The sequence below is a fragment of the Mirounga leonina genome, unplaced genomic scaffold (assembly GCF_011800145.1).
Source record: "Mirounga leonina isolate KUSES-001 unplaced genomic scaffold, KU_Mleo_1.0 Mir_173, whole genome shotgun sequence".
Classification (NCBI taxonomy): domain Eukaryota; kingdom Metazoa; phylum Chordata; class Mammalia; order Carnivora; family Phocidae; genus Mirounga; species Mirounga leonina.
Window position 1 is genome coordinate 24,713,163 of NW_023270447.1, and position 6,561 is coordinate 24,719,723.

At 40.8% G+C, this 6,561-nt stretch overlaps 1 pseudogene; it reads right to left on the reverse strand.

The window, feature by feature from the left end:
* Nucleotides 1–1,834: 1,834 nt before the first annotated feature.
* LOC118020191 lies at nucleotides 1,835–2,414 on the reverse strand (annotated as a pseudogene).
* Between the last annotated feature and the right edge of the window lie 4,147 nt (nucleotides 2,415–6,561).

Below are 6,561 nucleotides of genomic sequence, written 5' to 3' on the forward strand. Positions count from 1 at the left end.
CTGAAATGAACATTGTCTGGCAGGTTTTCAGAGAATGAGATAAAATTCCAAAATTGTATGTCAGGGTAGAATTTGATGTGTTTGGTGTTCTCCTCCCTTCTCAGGGACACATCTAGCCATCTCTAGGGAGAGTTGGCACCAGGAGCCACATGGGACAGGAATACTCAGGCTGGTGCTCTATACTTCTGAGGTCCTGATGGAACCAGACCGACAAGTCCCAGCACCTTACTCTGACCCCATGATAACTCTTAGCTTCTCTCCCCGGTTTGTCATCTTGTTAGTTCTTCCAGTTTAGACACTCTATTCCAACTGATGGGCTTTCTTCTTCTTTCTTCTTCCATATCCTCTGTGTTTCATCCCCTCTTCTTTGGTCCGGTGCCTGTTTCAAGCCCTGGTCTTGGGAACAGTCCTCTCCTGCTCAGTCCAGGATCACTCCTGCCACAGGGCTGCGCCGTATCCAGGAGACCTCAGCCAGCTCCTGAGTTTCTTTCAAGACTTTACTTTCTTAGAGTAATTTTAGGTTCACAGAAAAATTTAGAGAAAGGTACAGAGATTTTCTATATTCTTTCCTGCCCCCTCCCATGCATAGCCTCTCCCAGTATCAACATCCCCATCATTATCAACATCCCCATCAGAGTTCTATATTTGTTACAATCAATGAAATGCATTGACACGTCAAAATCATTCGAAGTCTATAGTTCACACTAGGGCTCACTTTTTTTTGAACATTTGACACACGATATTAAATTACTTTCAGGTGTACAATGTAGTGATTCAACTTCTCTGTATGTTATGCTATGCTCGTCACAAGCGTAGCTACCATCTGTTACCATACGACCCTATTACAATACCATTGTCTATATTCCCTAGGCTGTACCTTTCATCCCCATGATTTATTCATTCCATAACTGGAAGCAAATCTGTATCTCCTGCTCCTCTTCACCCATTTGTCCATCCTTCCACCCTCATCCCCTCTGGTGATCATCCATTAGGGTTCACTCTTGGCATTGTACATTCTGTGGGTTTGAATGAATGCATCATGACATGTATCATCAGAGTGTTTTCATTGCCCTAAAAATCCTCTGTGATCCACCTATTCATCCCTTTCTCCACACTAACCCCTGGAAATGACCATATCCATAGTTTTGCTATTCCTGAATGTCATATATTTGGAATCCTAGTATGTAGCCTTTCAGATTGGCTCCTTTCACTTAAGTAGTAGGTATTTAAGCTTCCTCTGTGTCTTTTTATGGCTTGATAACTCATTTTCTCTTAGCGCTGGATAATACTCCATTGTCTGAGTGGACCTCAGTTTATTTATCCATTCCCTTACAGAAGGACATCTTGGTTGCGTCTAAGTTTTTACAATTCTGAGAATAGATGTCATAAACATTCTCGTGCAGGTTTTTGTGTGGACATAAGTTTTCAATTCTTTTGGGCAAATGTCAAGGAGCACAATTTGCTGGATCATGTGGTAAGAATATGTTTAGCTTTGTAGGAAACTGCCAAACTGTGTTCCAAAGTGACTATACATTTTGCATTCTCACAAGCAGTCTATGACAGTTCCTGTTGCTCCACACCCCACCAACATTTAGTGTTGTCAGTGTTGTGGATTTTGGCCATTCTAGAAAGGTGTGTAGTAGTAACTCATTGTGCTTTTAATGTGCATTCCCCTGATGACAGATGATGTGGAGCAACTTTCCATATGCTTTCTTAAAAAATACAGAGCATTTGTTGTATCTTTAAAATATCACAAGATATTTTATCAAGAGTCATCTTGATAAAATATGAAGAACATCTATCATTTTGTTTCTGTTCCTGAACAACTTAGAAGTTATTCATCAGCCTGAGGAGCTATTCCTTTTTCAGAGACATAGATCCATCCCCAAATTTTCTGATATCCTTGTTTTCAACTGTTGTGGCTTGCTGAATCAAAGCAGCTGGATTTGATATAAGTTCAATGTTGTTTCCTTCCAGAATTAGCTCATCTTTCTGGGCACGAGACACTGAACAAAAGTAATGCCTGGCCTCATCCAAACCCTGCAGATGTATTTTTCACCCGAGAAATTTTGGACTTCAATAAGAGACCTGTTCTCCTGAATAATGACGTTGATGGGGAAGTGAGTATACATAGACCTCATCTTGTAATGAAAGCCCAGTGTAACACCCTTGATCACGTTCTGTACATGACTATAGAAAGTGTGAACAGTAGCCAATTCTTTTCTATTTCCCCACCATTTGTCAACCCAGAGCCCCTTCTTTTTCTTTCCAAGAAGACTGAGTTTTATATTGATGTGCTTGAAGTCCTTTTGCAGGGTTCTTCTGGGGCTCTTCACAATAACTGTGCATCCTGTCAGAGTGATGTCGACATTTTCTGGAATGTCAGTCATCTGATTGCTGAGAGTGGTCTTCATTCTCACAGCTGATGTGGCAAAGAGCTCATATGCTTTTTTGTCATCTCCAGGTCTTCTTTGGTGAGGTGTCTGTTAAGGTGTTTGGCCCATTTTTAACTAGGTTGTTCATTTTCATATTGTCAGGTTTTAAGAGGTCTTTGTGTATTTTGGGTAACAGTGCTTTATCAGATGTGTCTGTTACAAGGTATGCTTCCAGTCTCTGGGTTGTCTTCTCATTTTCTTAACATTGTCTTTCACAGAGCAGAAGTTTTGGGGCACCTGGCTGGCTCAGTCAGTGGATCATGCAACTCTTAATCTTGGGGTAGTGACTTCGAGCCCCACATTGGGTATAGAGATTACTTTAAAAAATAAGGATAAAAAAAGCAAAATAGTCACCCTTCTTGAAAATTTTCACAGAGCAGTAGTTGTTTGTTTGTTTGTTTGTGGGGGGGGGGGGAGGGAGGAGGGGCAGAGGGAGAGGGAGAGAGAGAATCTTAAGCAAGCTACATGCCCAGTGTAGAGCCCAACACGGGGCTTGATGCGGGGCTTGATCTCACAACCCTGAGATCATGACCTGAGCCAAGATTAAGAGTCTGATGCTTACCAACTGAGCCACCCTGGAGCCCTGAGAAGTTTTTAATTTTAACAAAGTACATTTTACCAATTATTTCTTTCATGGATTGTGCCTTTGGTTTGTAGTTAAGTCATTTCCATGTCCAAGGTCATCTAGGACCTCTCCAATTTGATCTTCCAGGAGTTTTATAGTTTTGTGCTTTATATTTAGGTCTGTGATCCATTTTAAGTTAGTTTTTGTGAGGGCGCCTGGGTGGCTCAGTTGGTTAAGCAACTACCTTCGGCTCAGGTCATGATCCTGGAGTTCCAGGGTCGAGTCCTGCATCGGGCTCCCTGCTCAGCAGGGAGTCTGCTTCTCCCTTTGACCCTCACCCTCTCATGCTCTCTCTCTCTCATTTTCTTTCTCAAATAAATAAAATCTTTAAAAAAAAAGTTAATTTTTGTGAAGGTGTAAGGTCTATGTCTAGATTAATTCCTGGGTAGTGAACAAACTGTTATCTGGCGAGATCAATTAAGAATAAGAAAAATAGAAGTTTTTATTTTATCTTCACTATTTCTTCTCTGATGCTCTTCCTTTCTTTATGTAGATCCAAACTTCTGATCTGTATTATTCTCCTCTCTAAAGAACTTCTTTTAACATTTCTTGTAAGGCAGGTCTACTGGTAACATATTCCTTCTTGTTTGAGGGAATTTTTATTTCTCCCTTGGTTTTAAATGTTAATTTTGTAGGGTTCAGAATTCTAGGATGTTTGGTCTACGTGGATGGACTAGGATGATTTCTGAGAAAAAGCCATATATAATTCTTATCTTTGTTCCTCTATAGGTAAGATTGCCCCCCACCCCTTCTGGCTTTTTTCAGGACTTCTTCTTCACTTTTGATTTTCTGTCATTTGAAAATGATATGCATCCATGTAGGTTGTTGGTGTTTGTTTGTTTGTTGCATGTATCCTGCTTGGGGTTTCTGAGTTTCCTGGGTATATGGTTCGGTATCTGACATGAACTTGGGAAATTCTCATTAATTATTGTTTCAAATATTTCTTCTGTTCCTTTCTCAATTTCTTCTCTTTCTGGCATTCTCATTACACGTATATTACATCTTTTGCAGTTATCCTCAAGCTCAGAGATTCTTTCCTCAGCTGTTCCCAGTCTACTAATGAGAGCCCATCAGAGGTATTCTTCATTTCCTTTATAGTGTGTTTTTTTAATCTCTAGCTTCTCTTTTTGGTTCTTTCTTAGGATTTCCATCTCTCTGCTTACATTGCCCATCCATTCTTTCATGCTGTCTGCTTATCCCTTAGAACCAATCCTAGTTGTTTTAAAGTCCCAGTCTGATAATTCCAACGTCCCTGCCACGTCTGGTTTGGCGATTTGCTCTGTCTCTTCCAAAAAAATTTTTTTTTGCTTTTTATTATGCCTTGTAATTTTTTCTTGATAACTGGACATGATGTACCAAGTAAAAGGAACTTCTATAAATAGGTCTTTAGTAATGTGGTGTGAGGTGTGGAGAGAGGGAGAGTTCCACAGTCCTATGATTAGGTCTCCATCTCTTAGTGAGTGGATGCCTCTGGACTTTGAACTTCACAAGTATTTCTCAGGGTTTGTTTCCCCGCACCCCCCCTCCCACTTTAGGTGAGACAGGATGGGCTATTTGGAGTTGGGCATTTCTCTTCTCCCAGTTAGGCTCTTATAATACCTCAGCAGGTTAGCTTCTGGTTAATTCGTTTCCCCTGTGGGCAGGCCTTGTTGAGAATGGAGAGCTCTGGCGTATTTCAAAATGGTTCCTTTTCCCCTCTCCCTGCTGGAAGCCCATGGGGATTTTTCTTGGCTATTTACTGTGAGAACCTGGTCAGGTTCTTGGGGATAAAAGTCACAAAAGTTTGGGGCCATGTCTAAAACTACGTTCTCCTGTAGTTTTTAACTCTCAGACCTGCCCACATTGAGCCTTTTATAATTCATTAATTGCAAGTCCGTTTTTCTTACCCTGGTGCTGGTTCCCATAGTGGTTTCTGCTCAAGAGTCTGCTCAGGTAAGCTGTGACTTCCCGTATTTGCCTGTCTATCCAATATTAGGGGTAGTGGTTTGCCTTGTCCTCCCCTCTCTTATATGTTCAAGAAGCATTGTTTATTTTTCAGTTTGTTCAGCTTTTTACTTGTTGTGGGGACAGAATTGTGATTTCCAAGCTCCTTACATACAAAACTGGAGACTTTGATCCTGGGTTTCTTGCCCTGGCTGGAGGAATTTATGAAATCTCCAGGCTACCTGGGTCCCAGGTGAGAAGAGCATGTGGTATGAGTGGCCTTTCACCTGACCAGCCAGGCTCAGGAAAAACACTTACATGCAGGAGAATGTTCCCTGCTCAGAAAATATGATGGGGCTCTGCCTGAGATGACTTTCTGTCTCTATGAATTTACTACTCCAGGTACCTCAGATAGGTGGAATCATATTTGTTGTTTTGTGACTGGTGTATTTCACTTAGCATAATGTCTTTAAGGTTTATCCATGTTGTATCATGTGTCAGAATTTCCTTTTTAAGGCTGAACACTCTTCCATGTATGCATATACCACATTTTGTTTATCCATTTATCCCTCATTGGACTTTTGGGTTGCTTCCATCTTTTGGCTATTATGAATAATGCTCTATGAACAGGCGAGTACACATATCTGATCGAGTTCTTGCTTTTAGTTATATTGGGTATATACCCAGAATTAGAATTGCTGGATTGCGTGGTAATTCTATTTTCAATATTTGTGAGGAGTTGCCGTGCTGTTTTCCTCAGTGGCTACCCCATTTTACATTCCCTCTAGTGGTACGCAGAGTTCCAATTTTTCCACATCCTAACCAACTCTTGTCATTTCCTTTTCTCCTCCTCCTTCTTCTTCTATAGTTAGCTATCCTGATGAGTATGAAGTGGTATCTCATTGTGGTTTTGATTTTTATTTCCCTGTGATTCATGATGTGCATCTTTTCATGTGCTTGTTGGCCACTTACGTATCTTCTTTGGAGCGATGTCTGTTCAAGTCTTTGCCCATTTTCTAATCATGTTGTTTGCTTTTGAGTTGGGTCAGATCTGATTTTTTTAAATTGTCAAACAAATTTTAAATATTGGTTACCAAGTAACCATTTAAAAAACATGGGAAAAAAAAAAAAACCCAACAACTGTGGAGGTCAAACAAATCCTATCAGCCCATGGCGCTGGCCCCAGTGCTGTCCGCTCACTGCCTCGGCCCTCGATGGGTATGGATGGCTCCACTGGGGATTGTCCAGAAAACAAAATCTGGTAGGAAGGACCAAAGAAAGGGCATTCCCTGTTTAACAAATGCGGTGGTTTCCAAAATCCGGTTTTGTTTCCTTCTGTTTCCGAAGCCTTACCTGCGCTCACCACAGCAATGAAAGCAAATTACATATTTGGCTTTATTTAAGGGAGGGCCTCACCTGCTGAGGAGTCAGAGAAAATTTCCCATCAACCAGATGTGGAGCACTAAAGACCTTTGTTCCATCATACAGAATATTCCATTCTAAAACATCTGTTAACTTGCTATTTGCAGGAGGAGAAAATAGCACATTGATCTGGAAGTATGTATATATATATATATA